Raw genomic sequence first — 21,286 nt, forward strand, 5'->3', positions numbered from 1 at the left:
AGCAAAGGAAGATCCATCCGCTGCAATGACATCCCTTACTTTGATGGGATCAGAAACCGAAAAAACAATGCACAGTGCTTTGTATAGTTTCTGGTGGAAAACAAACCCCCATCTATTTCCCTGTGCTGGGGAAATAATTTAACCGACTTTATTCTGAACTAATACATTTAGCATTTAGAATGGGTGTGTGGCTTTATTGAATATAGGTAAATGTCATAAAATGTCATTGCAAATTCAGGCTTTATTCTTCATCCCATCCAGCAAGCTGTGTTGTTCCCGACTTTTACAAATTTGTTCATTACTTGATCAATTAATCAATTTAACTTGGATTGTTGGCATAAGTGGAATGCTCAAAAGAGAGCATATTAAAGCTAAAACAATTATTATGCTCAGTTTGTCAGTGCCATACTTTTCCTTCACACAAATCTATATGTAAAGTGGAGAGTCTTAGTCAATTTATGATTTAGCCTCCACTTCAATATCATAAATATTGCATGAAAATTGAAATGATTCAGTTTTGCATTCTTTTCTGCTTCGAACTGATGTTGCTCATTGCTGCTGGCTAATCTCAAATCAAACATTTTAAATCATGTGTTAGCAGGGTCATGTTGTGACTTTGTTGCAAACTGTCTGGTTTTGAGACTCAATAACTGAAGCAGTTACTGAATTGAAGGTAAAACGTATGAATTCCAATCTGAAGTTATTTTCATTTCAGAGCATGGAATTGCATTGGAAGGTGTAGGGTAAATAAAATGTCTATATAGAAACATAATGACATTTAACATGTGTGACAATTATTTGCACTATTATTGGTGCTATTGATAATAATTTTGTGTTCCATTCCATGGAGCATGTGAAGGAATAGGAGTGTACAGCAGAATGCTTATGGATAAGGGTGCACCTTACCTGAAAATAAAATAAAATGACCCACAGCTAATGCTTGTGAAATGAAGTTGAAACAACCTGACTGTTCAATGACATTAAGTAACATGTCAAAGGCCATCTTAAACTAATGGACTTTTATTTAAGGAGAAAACAAAAAGCCGGGCTCATTTATTTCTCACAGGAATTCATATTGATTTTTCTTTCATCATTAGCTGTTCAGTTAGAATTTTGCCTATGCAAACAAATTCCCAATGGATCAGCTTACTTGCTATATACTTGCTGTTTTACTTAAATGAATAAACAGCATTGATTTCTGAAAGAGAGTGAGGGACTAAACATCAGAATGCATTGCTGTGATAAATGAATATCTTGCCACATTGAAGGATATGGTTTATTGGTTTCTCGTATTATTGATGTGCTGCTGCATTGAATGAATGGAACAAGAGTTGCAGCAAGAAAGCACTGGCTCTAACATCTGGTTATATAACAATCTTGAACTCAAACACATTTACTCTTACAAACCAAAACACCTTCCTTATGGCCATTGTAACATTTTGGTTGAGTGATTGATCCTAATAAATTGATTTGAGTTTGAATGTTATAGTTGATTAGTTTTTCAGTGTCAATCTCAGAGCGCTATTGCAGCATTTCTGTCAGTTTTATTGACTTGTGAGAAAGAGGAGCTTAACTGCAGACTTCAGCAGTTCTTTGTTTGGAGAAAGTGAGGACCGCAGATGCTGGAGAGTCAGAGTCAAAAAGTGTGGCACTGAAAAAGCACAGCAAGTCAGGCAGCATCTGAGAAGCAGGAGAGTCAATGTTTTGGGCATAATATTCCTGATGAAGTTCATTTGGGTTTTGTTGCTGATGCTAATTTTAAAAAGGAGCCAAAGTTCTGGTTCTGGTTCTGGTCTGCACCGAAGGATATCGTAAAGGTGTTCAGCTTTTGTTTCTCAGGAATACAAACTGGTTCTTCTAATTGCTTTCACAACATTTCATAAAGTTGATCACAATTTTTTTAAACTTTTCATTCCACATTTGGATTCCCCTGCCATTCTCTTCAATTGCTATTGGAAATTCTTAAAAGGAGTAGTTTACATTGTACTAAAACAGAATGTCAAACCAGGAAACTTGATCAAATATTTCTTCATAATCACTCTCTACAAACCTATAACATTAGCTTTGTAACAGAAGATAACTGCTAAAGTCATAATTTTCAAGTAATAGTTTTATATCTGATTCTCAAACAGGTATTGGGGCCAGATCTATAAGTGCAATCCACCAATTTTCTATTCTTTTGGTAAGTCAAAGATGGGGCACATTTTCGACTGGACAGTTCTTTGTAAGTTCTTCCACATTTGCCAGCAAGACTATTTCACTGCTCTTAGGAAGGTCTGAAATGTTTGATGAAATACAAGAAATAGGAGAAGGATGAGGCAATTCAGACGCTTCAACCTGCTCCACCTTTCAATACAAATGTAGTTGATTTCATCTCAGCTTCAACTCCACTTTCCAGCCTGTTCTCCATAACCGTTCAACGCATTACTGATTAAAAATCTATCTCCCTCTTAAATTTACTCAACGTTTCAGCATCTATCGCACTTTGAGATAATAAATTCTGCAGATTCATGAGGATTTGAAAGAAGTAATTTTGTCTCATCTCTGTTTTTAATCTGCTCCCCCATCCTAAAATTATAACCTCTCATTCAAGATTAACCCACATGAGGAGACATCCTTTCTGCATCTACATTATTAATCCCCTGTAGCACCTTATATCTCCTTTAGAGATCTCCTCTCTTTTGTCTAAACTCCAAAGAGTATATGCATAAGTTGCTCAATCTCTCTTCATAAGACAATTTAGTCAACTAGAACATATTACGTTTTATTCCAGTCAACTAAATGAATGCAAATGTTGCTTTAAAGTTTCAATTAGTATAATCACTTCTATTAAGTAAAAGAACACACTTTTTAGGTGTTTTTAATTGTCATGCACAAGGCTGCTGTGTGGGATCTGACTGGGATTGTTTACATTTTTGAAGCTGGAGAAGGTTATTATTTATTCAACAACTTACTTGCAACTTTTGATACACAAATTGAGGCTGGAATAGATAGGGGAATATATCTTTTAGAGAGAGGGATAAGGGTTTTACAAACATTTCTACAGCATGGACACTTACGTGTTTGAATTTCTTGAAAATTTCAGGAGTAGCTTTTCCAGGAAGTGTGTTTCAAAGTTACCAGAAATCCTTGTGACAGGTTATGTAAGTTGACAGAGTGATTGTAGGTTCTGAAGGTGCATGAGGATTTTGAGAGTTTCTTAATTTTTATTAAGGAATTTCCTCGACATTCAGACACTGAGAAAGTGAACAGGAGGTAAGGGTAAGAGTGAATGCAGCCTGAATAGAATATGCATTAGCATGTGTCTAGAGTCAGGCTGGATTTTCATCAGAGAGTTGAGTGCACAGAGTCAGAATAGTTGCCCAGTCTACACACCTGACTTTTAAAAATTACATTCTGAATCTCAAACTTCCAGACTTGGCAACAGGATACATGAGGAGTTAATAGATAGGAGTGGGTGAGGTGAGCACCCTGTGGCAGACAGTGCCACTGGGAAAAGCATCATCACGGTTTCTCAGTCCAGTAAAACAAATCTCCCAACCTACTATGGTGGCATTTAAACTCATGTGCTGAGAACCTTAGCCTGTAGCACTGGATTACTTGCCCTGTGACATTGTCATTATGTCACCATCTCCTCAAAATGGGGGGAGAAAATACCTATCTTCAAATTTTTAGCTACTTTACTGCAGAGAGAAGAGAGATGTTTCTTCCAGTCTGCTGTTCTTCAGCCTCTGTATATTTCATGCAAACTCTGTCCATCTGCCTATGGGCCACTCAGAGAGTTGTTGTCATGCTGATGACTCACGTCCTAATTGAAAAACCAATCAGCAGTCTGTCAAAGCTTGCTGTAATCACATATCCATGGTTGAACAAAGCAACAATGTAAATGTGGGTGGCACAGTGGTTAGCACTGCTGCCTCACAGCACCAGACACCCGGGTTCAATTCCCGCCTCAGGTGACTGACTGTGGGGTCTGCATGGGTTTCCTCCCACAGTCCAAAAATGTACAGGTTAGGTGAATTGGCCATGCTAAATTGCCCATAGTGTTAGGTGTAGGCGAATGGGTGTGGGTGGTGGGTTGGTGTGGACTTGTTGGGCGAAGGGCCTGTTTCCACACTGTAAGTAATCTAAAACATTTCTAAACCTTATTATGTCTCTGTGCTAACCACAACTTACAATGAGTTCCAGTAACTTGTGTTTAAAATTGCAGCAATTTCTTTTACAGTCCTTAGTTTGCAGAAGTATTTTTCCCCATTTTGGACCAAAATTCAAAAGGGAGAAAAATAAAATTATAGAAATTGCTAGAAAAGCTCAGCAGGTCTGAACCCTCCATTCTGAGGAAGGGTCAATGGATCTGAAACATTAACTCTGATTTCACTCAGATGCTGCCAGACCTGCTGAGCTTTTCCAGCAATCTCGATTTTTATTGTTTCTGATTTTCAACATCTGTAGTTCTTTTGATATTTAAAAAGAAATAAAATTGTCATGTTTGCAATTAATAGTGGTGGATTTTTACTATACAAATATTAACTGGAAGTTTTAATGTATAAGGTGCAAAGTGTACAGGAGGCAAAATTCTTAAATTGCATCCAGGAGAACCTTTTCTCTCTAGTACAATGGAGGGAGCAGTCCTGGATCCACAACATGGAACTAAGTCCAGGCAGACAGAAGGCCTAACAGGAGCAAAGCATTTTGGAGATAGTGACCATAATTCAGTTAGATTTAGGATAAGCATGGGCCATGAATAAATGTTCTAAATTGGGGAAAGGCTAATTTTAGTTCAGATACAACTTGGTCCAAGCAGATCATATCATTGGCAGTCCCTCGCAGATGAGAGTGACTCTTTTTCACTGTCAAGGTGAGTGTGTAGGTAGCTGTAAAGATAGATGGGGCTTCCACAGGCCCTGTTACACTTGGGGCAGATGGTGGTCATGGAAATGTGTGGGTGGGGCATTTGCATGTCAGCACGATCCTTTCACTGTTTTGCCTGGCGTCCACTTTTTCCTGACGGCAAGTCTCGAGATGCTCGATACCTTCCCGGATGATCCTCCTCCACTTTGGACGATCTTGGGCCAGCGATCCCTTGGTGTCTGCGGGAATGCTGCACTTTACCAGTGAGGCCTTGAGGGTATCCCTGAAGCTTACCTGGGATTCACCTGCCATTTTGAAGCTGGGAGTACAGCCCAAGTAGACCGAAGCAGCTACCTGCAAGAAAAACCTGTGTCAGATTTTATATATATTAATATGCATATAATTTTAAAAAAATACTATATTTAATATAAATATATAATATATAATTTTGCATATGTCTAATAGATAAAGAACAAGAAGATAAGTAGGAATGAGTAGGACCCATTAGGGACCATAGAGTTAATTTCTGTGTGGATGCAGAAGAGGTTGGCTTCACCATGAATAAAAAAGGACAAAGATATGGATATCTGTGGAATAGGAAACCGTGAAATATTCCAAGAAATTAAAATTGATAGAAAGGGGAAGTACTTGTGGGATTAGCAACCATAAAAGTGGATGAATCCGCAGGTGTGGATGAGATGTATCCCAGACTGTTGAAAGAGTCAAGGAAAGAGATATCAAAGGCCCTGGCATTAATTTTCACATCCTCTCTGGCCACAGGTGAGGTGCCAGAAGACTGCATCGTGCTAATATTAAAAAAGGGAGGAAAGGGCCAGCCGAGAAATTACAAGCCAGCCTAAGAAGTGATTGAAAAGAATTATGAGGCACAGAATATGTCTGTACTTGGAAGGACATGCACTGATCAGCCACATTCAACATCGATTTGTTAAGGGAAAATCACATCCGACAAATCTCATCAACTATTTTGAGGTGGTAACTAGGGGCTTGTTAATAAGGGTGGTGGCCTTCAGCCAGACTTTTGCTAAGATACCCCATGTCAAACTGGTCAAGAAATTAAGAGCCCAAGGGATCCAAAGCAAATTGGCCTTTTGGGTCCAAAATTGGCTGAAGGCCAGAAAGCAGTTTCTCTGATGACTGTTTCTCTGACTGAAAGATTGTTTCAAGTAAAATCACACATAGCTTGATGCTGGGGTCATTACTGTTTGTGATGTATATTACTCATAGATAGGGTGTTAAATAGTAAGATTGATAGTCATTAACTGCAGAAGAATGTCAACAGCCTGGTCACAGGTGGACATAGCAGTGCAAATGAAATTCAACACAGAAAAATGTGAAGCATTGCACTGAGGCAGGGCAAACCAGGCAAGGGAATACACAATGAATGGTAAGATGCTGGGAAGTTCTGAAGATCAGAGGGACTTTGGTGTGCATATCCACAGATCACTGAAGGTAGCAGGGTAGCTGATTAAGGTGGTTAAGAGGCATATGGGTCAAACAGCCTGTGCTACTCCAGCAATCATTGGCCATCGGAATATCTAGGCGAATGACTTCTATCATCAGCACAACCAAACACACACATTGAAAGTTTATTTCCTGATCTGTACTAAGCTAATTTATGAGAATAATCAGCAATGGATGTGTCACAGCTATTCTCTATTTTCATGTTGAAAGAATTGAAAGTCAGTTACCATCTCTGCTGACAGCAATCTAGTAACCTGTGTTAATAAATAAGCACCTGTGAGTGATAGTGATCAGGGTCAATTTTGGCTCTTGAACCAAGCCCCATTATCGACTAATTAATGACCTTCCCACTGTGGATCACCATGTCCCTGACAGTAGAGGACACAATTAGTTATAAAACATTAAGTGTATTACATTTCAGTGGATGCTGTTTCCAAAGATCTATTTTTAGGGCACTTTTCCAATCACCATCACATATTAAAACATCACTGTGATCTTAAAATGAAAGTACTTCATCACATTAACACACATACTAACTGAAATACTTCAATATTTATTTAGCTGCATGTTAGTACACCATTTTTTATTCTGCTTTGAATGATGGCTCTCAAATTTCACAAAATACTTTGATTGTGACTGAAGAATTGAAGATTTTACTATGCACCCCTAAACTGAAGGACAAAGTAAAGCAAAATAATTTTCTGCCATGAGTCATGGCACCAAAGGAACGCTGGTGTGAAGTAAAAGTACATAATTAATCTGTGTCAATGGCAATTATACATAGTCAGTGAACAACATGCTATTTTGAGGCAAAACTAGATTCATCTGTGTGATATACAGTAGAATTTTTTATGAGTGCATATTTGCAGCTATGTTCTATTAAACTGTACTACCATTAATTATATTGGCCCTAACTTTTATTGTTAACTTTATCAGAGACAATAAAATATTGGTACTTTAGATAGAATACTGTCATCAATCCTTCTTTCTCTGATTGACTGATGGAGTTCTGGTTGTTTATGGCAAAGCATTAACTACTCACCAGAAAACCATTTATCTTAATTAACAAGATGAGGTTTATTACAACACAATTAATGTATATAGGTTACATTTTTACTGATGGTGACATTAGAATAGGAGACATGATTATCTCCAACTGCCCAATATTCCACTGAAAAGCTCAGTTATACGGCAAAGTGGATGGAACTTCTGTTTATCTCAGATTAACACTTCCATTTTCATTGTTTTATACAACAGTTAAGATTACAAAAAATACTTCCTCATTTAAAGTTGTTTTCTGTCACTGGGCCTACTTGCACTAAAGACTTTTTTGGGACTGAGGAGGTGAATTGGTTTTCATGAAGACCTCCATTATACAAGTCAAAATGGATGGCCCCTACAGCTCTCCTCTGCTCTAACCTCTGAGCTGAGTGCAACTGAGGCTAGGAACTGAACTTTGTGGAGGAATCACAGCAGTAAGCTCAGGCAGAGCATATTGCAAAGTGATTTGACATGTTCTTAACTGTTCCTCCAGAGGAGTGAAGTATGTATAATGAATATAAGTCTGAGAGATCATGGATTGTTCAGGTTTCTGAAGCTGTGTGTTTTTGTTACTTTTTAAAGTCTCTACTTTTGCTTCTGTTTTAGTTATGTTGGTATCACACACTAATATCTATATTCAATCAACTTTCATATGGATACTGTTTAAGAGAAACACAACTGATAATGAAAACTTTTAAATGGAAATAATTTAAAGATAAACTAAAGAAGTGCCTTGAAGATTTCAAGTGATGGGGCTGCGACTGTTTCCTTTAGCAGCTTATACTAATGTTGGGTGTCATTGGAAAGAATGCTTTTGTACTGTGACTTCTATTCCAAACCTTGGAACACGAAAGTGACATTATTTTAGTTCCCATATTATCTTGAATAAAATAGGAAGTTATTTCCTCTTATCTTGACTGACACCTCATGGCATCTGCCACCTTTGCCAGTATATGGTTCAGAGAAAGGAACCATGTTTGAAGTAGCTCACTGTTGCCAATCCTCCTTTGCCTACACTTAGTCTGGGATCTGTTTATTTATCATGATAGAGGACACACCATTGGGAGATTATTTACAGAAAATGCATTGTTCTTAGTTTATATGGAGGCTTTTCATGACAGCAAAAGTACAACTACATTACAACTCAGGCAGTGACCAGTAACAATTTAAGGACCTTAATTAGTGGCAGAATAAACTAGAAATCTTGAATTTCTGAATTATTTTTTCACAGGATTTGGGCAGGCTTGGCTAGGCCAGCATTTACAGCCCATCCCTAATTACCCAGATGGCAGTTAAGAGCCAATAACACTGCTATTGGTCCTGAGTTATATATTGGCCAGATCAGATAGGGATTACAGACTTCCTTCCCTAAAGGGGATAAGCGAACCAGATGGGGTTTTAATTACAATTACCAAATATTATCTGTTCCCCATTTTCTTGGAAGCAAGGTGCAATCTCAATCAGTTAGTTTCTGTTTGGATGAAAAACAAGTTGCTTTTGCAAGTGGGAATATTCCCCTGAATTTGCATTCTTGTGAAAAATATTGGTGTGGCCTCTCACATTCAGTGTGCTGGCTATATTGCTTATTCCATAGGCTTTGAGGCCAAATTTATCATCAATATCTACAAATTGAGTGAGATTATTCACCGCAGCAAAAAAAGGAGGGTGGAAGCAAGACTTTTTCCTGTATTAACAAACTTAACATGCCAAAACAATGGTGCAAGGCAGCAGTTGAGTACTATCCCACAAGAAACACCACTGTGAAGAGATTGATTATGATTTTCTGGACCACAATTTCCCACATATTAACCATCAATCTTGGCTGTTCTAATAGGAATAGTGTGGCACAGAGCCCAGATTATGCCTGCAGGGAAAGAGAAAACATTAAATTTTAACGAAATAGAGTCATTTCCTGTCCATCTCCTGAGGCTGGTTATAGAATGCTATTGGCAGAAACCCAGGAGGAGTCCAGGCATGCACTTGATAGCAGATGTTCCATGATACAAATGAGAGTAAAAACTTTATTGGCATGATTCTGTGCTGAGCCAAAATATTTTCCAAATCAACCTGTTCAGAGATGCCGTCACACACTTTTGGGGTGGATAGAACTTGAACACAGGTCACTTTATTGGGAGATAGATACAGTATAACTGTGCCACAAGAGCACTTATATTGAGTCTATGTTGTTCTTTATGAGTGGATGCTTCCTCTTGTGGGGCATTCTAGGAGGAGAGGTCATAGTCTTAGGATAAGGGGTAGCAAATTTAAAACAGAGTGGGGGAGAAACTACTTCTCCCAAAAGGTTGTGAATGTATGGAATTAGCTACCCTGAACTGAGATGAATACTGGGACATTGAGTAAATTTAAGGAAGTGTTAGACAGATTTTTAATTTATAATGGGTTGAAGGGTTATGGGAGAAGGCAGGAAAATGGGGGTGAGGGGCATATCAGCCATGATCGAATGGTGGAGTAGATCCGATGGGCCAAGTGACCTAATTCTGCCCCTATATCTTATGAACTTAGATTTCCATTTTACCAATGTGTCCTTCTATTAAGATTGCTTAGTCATGTCATTTCGAACATATTTACTCCCACAGATTATAATATTACAGGCCACAAATGAGCATAATGGCTAGTGTGTAGGAATTTCTTCTATTATTTTCTTCCTCTTGTGTACTGTAGAAAGTGAAATGAAATATTATTTGCCCAGTGCCGGTGTTGCTTGTTATTGTGTTGATATTACTCACAGCCTAATGTATTTGTCTATGAAGATCATTAGTTCTTGTCCTGGGCTTCTCCACAACATCTACAGAATGAGCTGCACCTGCACACTATTGCAACCCGCCATTTGCTGCTTAAAACGTGTGAAGCAAAGATATTGCTTTAAAAGGTAGATAGAAGTCAACAATTTTAAAGCATGTAGAATAAAATAGCAGTGATCATGTAATTATTTTCACGCTGCGTAATTATTCTGATGGTGCTTATTTACCACACTGAGGGAGTTCATGGAATGACATTTTCACTTTTTACTTCTTCAGGTAGCTTGTTAAGCATTAAATTTTTCTGAGCTGTGAATCTTCTCTCTCCAATTCAGAGGTGATATCCCAGTGGATTACAGTCATGTAGATATTAAATTATTCTGTTGGTTGCTTCTGTAGATTTCACTTGATCTTTGTCAATTAGCAAGAACAGCCAAATGTTGCAACACAGGGACTGATAAAGTATAGTATATCCCCACTGTTTTTCTCAGTCAGCTGCAGCACTGAGCAACAGCTCATAATATTGTGATTTCAGTTTCTATCTTAGCCCCCTCATCTTCTCTCTGCTCGCACTACTGTCTGTCCTGTCCTCCCAAAACCTATCCCTCCAAATAAGCTTTGCATTCCCCTTCAATCCTGCATCTTGTAATCTCCCACGCTCTTTCTAGTCTCATTGAATTGAGCACAGGCAGTCCCATGCCTGACCATGTCCCAATATCCCTGTTTAGTTTGACCTATTTCAAACAATTAAAATTTGTATTTTCAGAATGTCTCTAATATGATTGAATATCCTAAGATCCTTCACATAAGCATAACGGGGTTCATCAGCTGGTTTGTGTAAAACAGTGCAGTGCCATCAGTGTGGGTTCAATTCCTGCACTGGCTGAGGTTACTATGAAGGATTCTCCTTTCAATCTCTCCCCTCACCTCAGGTTAAACCAGTACCAATAGAGTCATCTCTCTCTATTGAAAGAACAGTTCTATGATCTGGTGGGAGAATGGCAACTTTATACAGGTTGTTTCTCTTTAATGCGTGTTTTGTTAACACAAATTCGCTATAACACAATTGATGAATTGGGGAAACTGTTTCTAAAGCATAAAGTTTTAAAGCATGTATTTGTCATAATGTGATTCCAGCCTCCATTCGTTTAAATGGTGCTGCTATTTTCTTATAACACAGGATTACATGAGAATGGAAGTACTATGTTATAACAGAACTGACTGTATAGCAAATTTTTTCACACAGCTTCATCAAGTTTAATTTAGATAGATAGCCAAAAGCTTGGTCAAAGAGGTAGCAATGAAGTGAAGTGGAAAGGCAAAGTATTTAGATAGACAGTCCCAAAGCATAGGGTTTAGGCAGGTAAGGCTTGATCATCAATGACAAGCAATTAAAATTGGGGATATTATAGAGGCTAAAGACATTCCCTTTTACTTTTTCAACTCTCTCCTGCATAACAACTGTTGAGAATTTGATTTTCCATTCTCTGCTGCTGATCTGCTTAACCATGCCTCATCTTGGCTTTTGCTGCTCTTGGTTCATTTTAATTGCACTTACAAGCAGATGGTTCATTCTGTTAGCAGTATATGAACAGTCATCAATTTAAATTTGTCACTAAAAGATTGAGGAAAATCTTTTCATCCCTCCTCTTATCAAAGCCTTTCACAAATAACTTCATAACATTGATAAACCTGTAAGTCTTAACTGCCTCAGTGGAAAGTATCCCAAAACATTGACAGCTGAATCTTTTTTGGCTAAATGCGAGTCTTGTCTATTTTGGTGGAGTGATTGTGACCGTGAGGCTAAGCAAGTTACCTAATTTTTCCAAACTCATCTCATTAATTGCCATGACCGCACTTATGGTGAGAATTATGTTTGATTCTAACCCCATCTTATTACGTGCCATTCCTGAAACAGGTCACCACACACCTGATATCCCAGAATTTACTGGCATTCTTGGCACAGGCACCATCTTTAAAAGCCATTACACACCCATAAAAGTGCTGTTTGTCTGGAGATGCCCTGCATGGTTATTGACATTTATTCTGGACAGGGAGAAAGAGGGAACTTGGCACTTTGCAATGCAGACAGGGTCCTGGAGACCCTGATAGATGGGGTACTTTAGCAGTGGAGGCAATGACAGCTGAGTCCAAGGTTGCTATCCAGGTTAAGGCACACTCAGACATCTGTAGGAATACATAGCACCTCATGAAGAAAGTCAGTGACCTTCTCCACTCTTTCAGCATTAGTCCAATCATCTTTTCTCTGAAGCTTCATGCTCCCACTGTCTCTGATACTGGTCTCACCTCCTATCAAGATTCATTCTCTACTATTCTCACTGTTATCTTCAACATCTTCCCCACTCAGAGCACAGACCCCAAAGCACAACTTACTCAATCAGGATATCTCCCCAGTAGTACCAACTGTATCCCCCACATTCATCTTCCTTAATACCTGCATCACCCTCATTCCATGAAGAAAACATCCTGCATTAAGGCAGAAAAAGTTAAGACAAAGAATGTACTGCCTGTCATTTCACTCCTCACCCCTTTAAGGGGAGGATCTTGACTTTGATCACCCACAGCAGGCTCTCGACAGGTGTTAGAGACTCCCTTTGACTTACCATGCCAGGATCCTCTGAATGAAGTCTATTCCTCTTGATTTGACTGAGGTATAATGACAATCGTGACCGGTTTCCTGGATTTGAGTTTGCACTAAATGGCACAGAATGTAATATGAGCCTGGACTCACTGGGTGAGGGGGAAAACTGTAAAAAGACAAGGCAAAGTAATGCAAGGCAGAAATGCAGTGAACATTTGCTCAGAGTTGGTGAATCTATGAGAAGAAGCAAAGAAAATAGTTCAATCTATGAGCTGGCTGTGTGTCCCTGAAAGCACAGTGTCCTTGCTGGAATATTGCAATGATAGTGGCTGATACAGCCATAGATAGTGCATTGAAGTACAGAAGTGCCCTTTAAGTTGATCAGAAATATGCCAAGAGGCTTCTTAGAGGTGGCACATGTTGGATGCCAATGCCCATGGATGTTGTGTGCAAGTGGCCAGTGCCAATAAAGCATGCCCTGAGATGGTAGTGCTCAGAATCCAATGTTGAGTTCATTTGGAGCAAACAGCAAGCTGAACCTTCCAAAAACCCACTCTGGTTTCCATGTTGCGTTTTCCTGATGGCTAGTTTATTTGCAGAGTTTGGTAAGATTGAGACTAGAATATTAATAAGGTAAGTTGTGTTTTTAACAAGTAATAATGATCACAATCATGCCACCTGAGAAAAACATAAAAGATACTGCGAGATAATCTCAATATTGAGATGGCTATCGCTGAACATTTGTGGCTGATTCTTTAATTAGGACATCTTAAGTCCCAATAAGATCCTGCCTTCAGTTTGTCTTCATTACCATACCTTTCCAATTTCAGACATCATCCTGGTGAATATATACCTTTCTTGTCTTATAAGACTGCACACACTGCCCAGCCTGATGCATAATTGTTTAAGTTGTATTCCATATTTCTACTTATTAAATCTAAATTGGCTTTGCACTTCTTATGGCCTTAAATTTCTTCTTAAATAGCATCTCCACATGTGGTTAATTCAGAATTCAAGCTTGCTAATTGTATATCAAGAGAAACCTATTTAGCCTAACTTGTTTTCTCTTTCCATGGATCTTTGTATTTATGTTGCAAATCATCATATGTTGAATTTTTCTAACTAATGTTATCAACGGAATGTAGCTCTTACTTTCTTTTCTTCATTTATTCTCAGGATGAGAGTAATGCTGGCTAGGCTAGCATTTATTACCCATCCTTAATTGCCAGAGGGCAGTTAAGAGTTGACCACATTGCTACATGTCCAGAGTCACATGCTGACCAAACCAGGAAATGAGAGCAATTTCCTTCCCTAAAGGGTGTGAGTGAACCAGATGGGTTATTCCAACAATTGGTAACAGATTCATCATCATAATTATATTCTTAATTCTAGATTTTTCTTCCCTCATTGAATTCAAATTCCACTATCTGCTGTGGCAGGATTTGAACCCATCCCCAGAGCAATACGTGAGCCTCTAGATTAACAGTGCAGTAATAATGCCACTAAGTGATTACCTCCCTATCATGGTTGATGGCTGTTTCAATTCAACTTATCCACACTGTCCCTGTAACCCTTGCGGCATACCATCTTATGGTTCCAGGCTGACTGAGTCTCTTGTTCTGAGGTTATCCTTCTGTTTTTGGTTTTCTTTCCTGCATGCCAACCTATAAACATCATTGCTTATCAGTCCTTGCCTGCCATTACGTCCTGTGCATGATCAGAAGCGTATTGAACTAATTAGCTTGCCAATACACGAACAGTACATAAGCAATCTCAGATTGTTTAGGTCACGTGTGTCTAGTTCTTGATTGTCTTTGTTTAAGTATAATAGCCACCCTGGTAATATTACTTCCTACTATCTCCTCACTTCTTGCTTGAAATGTCAATAATAATCCAACCTTAGTTTACTAACTTCAAATATCTCTAACAAAATAATGTGGCACTAGAGAAACAATTACATAATTTGTTTGAGAGTATATAGTTTCACCCCCTTGTGATGTAATATTGTTCCAAATGTCCCAACTGATACATCTAAGCATTCTGGACAGTTATGTAACTCCACATAACTGTTGATGTCTGGAGCAAGTTAACTAAAATTACTTTCAAAAGATCATGTTGTTTTCTTTTACTCTTCAAAGGAGCTTAAGGTCATATGAGCAAACCTCATCACTTGCAGGTCAGGCAGCATCCAAGAAACAGGAGAATAGACGTTTCAGGCATAAGCCCTTCTTCAGGAATTTAGATTTAATAAGTAGAAATATGGAATACAACTTAAACAATTATGCATCAGGCTGGGCAGTGTGTGCAGTCTTATAAGACAAGAAAGGTATATATTCACAGGATGATGTCTTAAATTGGAAAGGTATGGTAATGAAGACAAACTGAAGGCAGGATCTTATTGGGACTTAAGATGTCCTAATTATAGAATCAGCCACAAATGTTCGGCGATAGCCATCTCAATATTGAGATTATCTCGCAGTATCTTTTGTGTTTTTCTCAGGTGGCATGATTGTGATCATTATTACTTGTTAAAAACACAACTTACCTTATTAATATTCTAGTCTCAATCTTACCAAACTCTGCAAATAAACTAGCCATCAGGAAAACGCAACATGGAAACCAGAGTGGGTTTTTGGAAGGTTCAGCTTGCTGTTTGCTCCAAATGAACTCAACATTGGATTCTGAGCACTACCATCTCAGGGCATGTTTTATTGGCACTGGCCACTTGCACACAACATCCATGGACATTGGCATCCAACATGTGCCACCTCTAAGAAGCCTCTTGGCATATTTCTGATCAACTTAAAGGGCACTTCTGTACTTCAATGCACTATCTATGGCTGTATCAGCCACTATCATTGCAATATTCCAGCAACACATTTTCAGCTCTGATCTCCAGCATCTGCAGTCCTCAGTTTCTCCTCAAAACTCATCACTTCTCAATATATGTTAGTTCTGAGATTACAAAGAATCATTACAAGGTAATGCAAATCAAAACTCAAACTAGCCATATGAAAACTAATAGTCATATAACGAAACCAGTTTAAAACATGGCTGTGTCCTTGAGTAAAGGTTATTTTTTAACCTCATAGCATTATTAAATTTGTTATTATGAGTTTACATTAGTTTGGGCCATAAAAAAGCATCCAAAAATCCTAAACTAATACTTTACTTTTGATATGAGCCTTATGGCTATTCTTTCTCATATCAAGTGTTCTAATTCTAAAAACAATCAAAGAGAACATAATTTAATTCTTCATTTTAATTAGGTCAAAATTATTGAAATATAACTGAATCCTACACACTTAACCTCTCCTTAACAAAATGTTTTACCCACACAGTCACATGTAGACCATAAAAATGAAAGAAATTGGCGTGGCATGATGGCTCAGTGGGTAGCACTGCTGCCTCATAGCACCAGGGTCCCAGGTTTGACTCCAGCCTTGGGTGATAGTCTGTGTGGAGTTTGCACTTTCTCCCTGTGTCTGTGTGGGCTTCCTCCCACAGTCTAGAGCTGTGCAGGTCAGGTGAATTGGCCTTGCTAAATTGCCCATAGTGTTAGCTATGTTAGTCAGAGGGAAATGGATCTGGGTGGGTTACTCTTCGGAAGGTTGGTGTGGACTTGTTGGGCCAAAGGGCCTGTTTCCACGCTGTAGGGAATCTAATCTGATCTGGTCAATGAGTCATTGTAAAAAAAAATTTAGCACATTCTTTATTTTAATGCATGCCTAATTTTTTTTGGTTGAGTTAATACTTTGGCAGTAGCAAACAACTGGATACTATAAGGCATTATGACTCCAGCTGATCTTATTACTGGACATGTCAGAGCTCAGACTGAACTCTGGCTTGCGGGATCATAGATAGTTTATTTTGGTTTAAATGAGGTGAACTCTCAGTGAAAGAGTGCTTGAAACATTAAAGATTTACTTTTAACAATAAAATAAAAGTTCATTTTGAAAGAAAATAACTGAAGATAGAATAGAATAAGCTAAATATTTTACTTCTAACACAAATTTAAAGATTTTAAAACATACTGTATCAGATATAACCCCATCAATCCAAAAAAGCTCTCCTCAACAAATCCCAAAAGCATCCAATGTACAGTTCTTTACCAGAGGACAAAAATGACATTCTCTAACACTTTGTTAAGTTTAACTTAACTTGTAACTTTGACCCCCAGTCAGGAAAATCTGACCACTCTTCCTGGATCTTTCAGTTTAAAGGTTCTAAACTTCAAATAACCTCCTCAGAGTTTTATTCAAATGCTTCTGGACAGAAACTATTGTAATTACTAAACTCCTTATTTTGAGGTAATCTGTTATCTATCTTCTCCCTTTCTCAGGAGTAATGCTTAATATGTTTGTCTTCATCCAAGGACTTAGACCATAAGACATTAGCCCATTGAATCTGCTCTGTCATTCAATCATGGCTGATAAATTTCTCATCCCCATTCTCTTGCATTCTCTCCATAACCCTTGATCCCTTTGATAATCAAGAATCTATCTATTGCAGTCTTAAATATACTCAATGACCTGGCCTCCACACCCTTCTGTGACAATGAATTCCATAGATTCCCCACTCTCTGGCTGGAGAAGTTTCTCCTTATCCCCATTCTAAAAGGTCTTCCCTTTACTCTGAAGCTATGCCGTTGGGTACTGGTCTCTTCTACCAATGGAAACATCTTCGTAATATCTAACTCTATCCAGGCCTTTCAGTATTCTGTATGCTTCAATTAAATGCTCCCTCATCCTTCTAAATTCCAATGAGTATAAACCCAGACTCCTCAAACATTCCTCATATTAAGCTTTTCATTCCTGGGACCATTCTCGTGAACCTCCTCTGAACATGCTCCAGGGCCAGTACATCCCCCCTGAGATATGGAGCCCAAAACTGCACACAATACTTCAAATGTGGTCTGACTAGAGCCTTATAGAGCTTCAGAAGTACGTCTCTGCTTTTATATTCAAGTCCTCTCAAAATAAATGCCATAGTTGCATTTGCCTTCCTAACTACTGACTCAACCTGCAAGTTTACCTTGAGAATCCTGGATGGGAACACTGCATTTCAGACTTTTGAATTTTTCTCCCCATTTAGAAAACAGTCCATGCCTCTATTCTTCCTACCAAAGTGCATGACCTCACACTTTTCCACATTGTGCTCCATCTACTACTTCTTTGCCCAGTCTCCTCACCTGTCCAAATCCTTCTGCAGTCTCCTCGCCTCCTCAATGCTACCTTCCCTCTATCTATCTTTGCATCATCTGCAAACTTAGCCAGAATGCCCTCAATTACTTAATCTAAATCATTAAAGTATAAAGTGAAAAGTTGTGGTCCCAACACTGAGCCGTGCATAAAACCACTTGTCACCAGCTACCACCCTGAGAAGGACCCTTTTATTCCCACTCTCTGCTTTCTACCAGACAGCCAAGCTTCTATCCATACTAGCACCTTGCCTCTAATACCACAGGCCCTTATCTTACTCAGTAGCCTCATGTGTGGCACCTTGTAAAAGGCCTTCTTAAAGTCCAGGTAGATAACATCCATTGGCTCTCCTTGGTCTAATCTACTTGTTACTTCCTCAAAGAACTCTAGCAGATTTGTCAGGCATGATTCCCCCTTGATGAAACCATGCTGAGTTTGCCCTATGTTACCATACAATTCCAAGTATTCAGAAAACTCATCCTTTACAATGGATTCCAGGATTTTGCCCATGACAGAGGTTAGGCTAATTGGTTTGTAATTTTCTGTCTTTTGTCTTACTCCCTTTTTACACATGGGTGTCCCATGAGGGATTTTCCAATTCGCTGGGACCTTTTCTGATTCTAGTGATTCCTGATTCTAGTGATTCCTGAATGATCACCACGAACTGCTCCACTATCTATTCATGATTTGGAGATGCCGGTGTTGGACTGGGGTGTACAAAGTTAAAATTCACACAACACCAGGTTAGAGTCCATGCACATGAAAGAAGTGAAACTATCACTGTATTCTAACAGATGAAAGGCTTAACAGACAATCAATTTTTCAATGTATAATTTCAGTTACATCACACTGCAAATTTTTGCTATAAATTCTGTGTTACAATCGAGCCCTCCACAATCACCTGATGAAGGAGCGTCGCTCCGAAAGCTAGTGTGCTTCCAATTAAACCTGTTGGACTATAACCTGGTGTTGTGTGATTTTTAACACTATCTATTCAGCTATCTCCCTTAGAATTCTGGCATGTGGTCCATCTGGTCCAGGTTATTTATCCACCTTCAGGCCGTTCGGTTTTTCTAGCACCTTCTCCTTGATGATGGCCATCATACTCAACTCTGCCCCTCACTCTCTTGAATTTTTGGGGTATTACTCATTCCTTCCACTGTGAAGACTGATGCGAAATAATTATTCAGTTTCTCAGTAATTTCCTTGTTCCCCACTACTCTCTCTCTGGCATCATTTTCCAGCAGCTCAATGTCTACTTTTGTCTCTCTTTCACCTTTTATATATCTAAAGAAACTCTTACAGTCTTCCTTTATATTACTGGTTAATCTTCTCCCTCCTTATTTTTTTTCGGTTGCCCTTTGTTGGCCTTTGTAAACTTCCCAATCCTCTGGTTTCCCACTGCCCTTCACCACATCATGTGTTTTCCCTTTTGCTTTTATGCTGTCCCTGACTTCCCTAGTCAGCCATAGTTGCCTCATCCTCCCTGTACCATGCTTCCTTTTCCTCAGGATGAATTATTGCTGTGTCTCCTGAATTACTCCCAGAAACTGCTGCCATTGCTGTTCCATTGTCTTTCCTGCTCGGCTCCTCCCCCAGTCTGTTCTATCCAGTTCCTCCCTCATGCCTCTATAGTTGCCTTCATTCATCTGTAATACATTGCCTCTGATTCTATCTTTTCCCTCTAAAAGTGCAGAGTAAATTCAACCATAATATGTTCATTGCCTCCCAAGGGTTCCTTCACTTTTAGCTCCCTTATCAACTCTGCCTCATTGCACATCACTAAATCCAGAATTGCCTGTTCCCTCGTAGGCTCCACCATAAGCTGCTTCAAAAAGCCATCTTGGAGACATTCCATAAATTCTTTTCCTTGCAATCCACTACCAGCCTGATTTTTGCAGTCCACCTGCATATTGAAATCACCTATGATCACTGTAGCTTTGCCTTTCCTACAAATCTTTTCTATCTCCTGGTGTATCTTGCACCCCAGCTCCTGACTACTGTTTGACAATAGACAATAGACAATAGGTGCAGGAGTAGGCCATTCAGCCCTTTGATGGCTGATCATTCCGAATCAATATCCTGTTCCTGCCTTATCTCCATAACCCTTGATTCCACTATCTTTGAGAGCTCTATCCAACTCTTTCTTAAATGAATCCAGAGACTGGGCCTCCACTGCCCTCTGGGGCAGAGCATTCCACACAGCCACCACTCTCCGGGTGAAGAATTTTCTCCTCATCTCTGTCCTAAATGGTCTACCCCGTATTTTTAAGCTGTGTCCTCTGGTTCGGCACTCACCCATCAGCAGAAACATGTTTCCTGCTGCCAGAGTATCCAATCCTTTCATAATCTTATACGTCTCAATCAGATCCCCTCTCAGTCTTCTAAACTCAAGGGTATACAAGCCTAGTTGCTTCAGTGTTTCAGTGTAAGGTAATCCTGCCATTTCAGGAATTGACCTCGTGAACCTACGCTGCACTCCCTCAATAGCCAGAATGTCTTTCCTCAAATTTGGAGACCAGAACTGCACACAGTACTCCAGGTGTGGTCTTACGAGGGCCCTGTACAGCTGCAGAAGCACCTCTTTGCTTCTATACTCAATTCCTCTTGTTATGAAGGCCAGCATGCTATTAGCCTTCTTTACTACCTGCTGTACCTGCATGCTTGCCTTCATTGACTAGTGTACAAGAACACCCAGATCTCTCTGTATTTCCCCTTTACCTAAATTGATTCCATTGAGGTAGTAATCTGCCTTCTTGTTCTTGCCACCAAAGTGGATAACCATACATTTATCCACATTAAACTGCATCTGCCATGCATCTGCCCACTCACCTAACTTATCCAGGTCACCCTGTATCTCCTAACATCCTCATCACATTTCACCCTGCCACCCAGCTTAGTATCATCAGCAAATTTGCTAATGTTATTGCTGATACCATCTTCTATATCATTCACATATATTGTAAAAAGCTGCAGTCCCAGCACGGATCCCTGCGGTACCCCACTGGTCACTGCCTGCCATTCCGAAATGGAGCCGATTATCACTACCCTTTGTTTCCTATTAGCCAACCAATTTTCAATCCAATCTAGTACTTTCCCCCCAATACCTAATTTTACTCACTAACCTCCTGTGTGGGACTTTATCAAAAGCTTTCTGAAAGTCCAGGTACACTACACCTACTGGATCTCCCTCATCCAACTTCAGAGTTACATCCTCAAAAAATTCAAGAAGATTAGTCAAGCATGATTTCCCTTTCATAAATCCATGCTGACTCTGTCCTATCATGTTACTACTATCCAGATGTGCCGTAATTTTCAGGCTCCAGCATTTTTCCCACCACTGAGGTCAG

Source organism: Chiloscyllium plagiosum, unplaced genomic scaffold (genome assembly GCF_037043375.1).
Source record: "Chiloscyllium plagiosum isolate Xiang-an unplaced genomic scaffold, Cpla_swu_hap1 HiC_scaffold_5, whole genome shotgun sequence".
NCBI classification, from domain to species: domain Eukaryota; kingdom Metazoa; phylum Chordata; class Chondrichthyes; order Orectolobiformes; family Hemiscylliidae; genus Chiloscyllium; species Chiloscyllium plagiosum.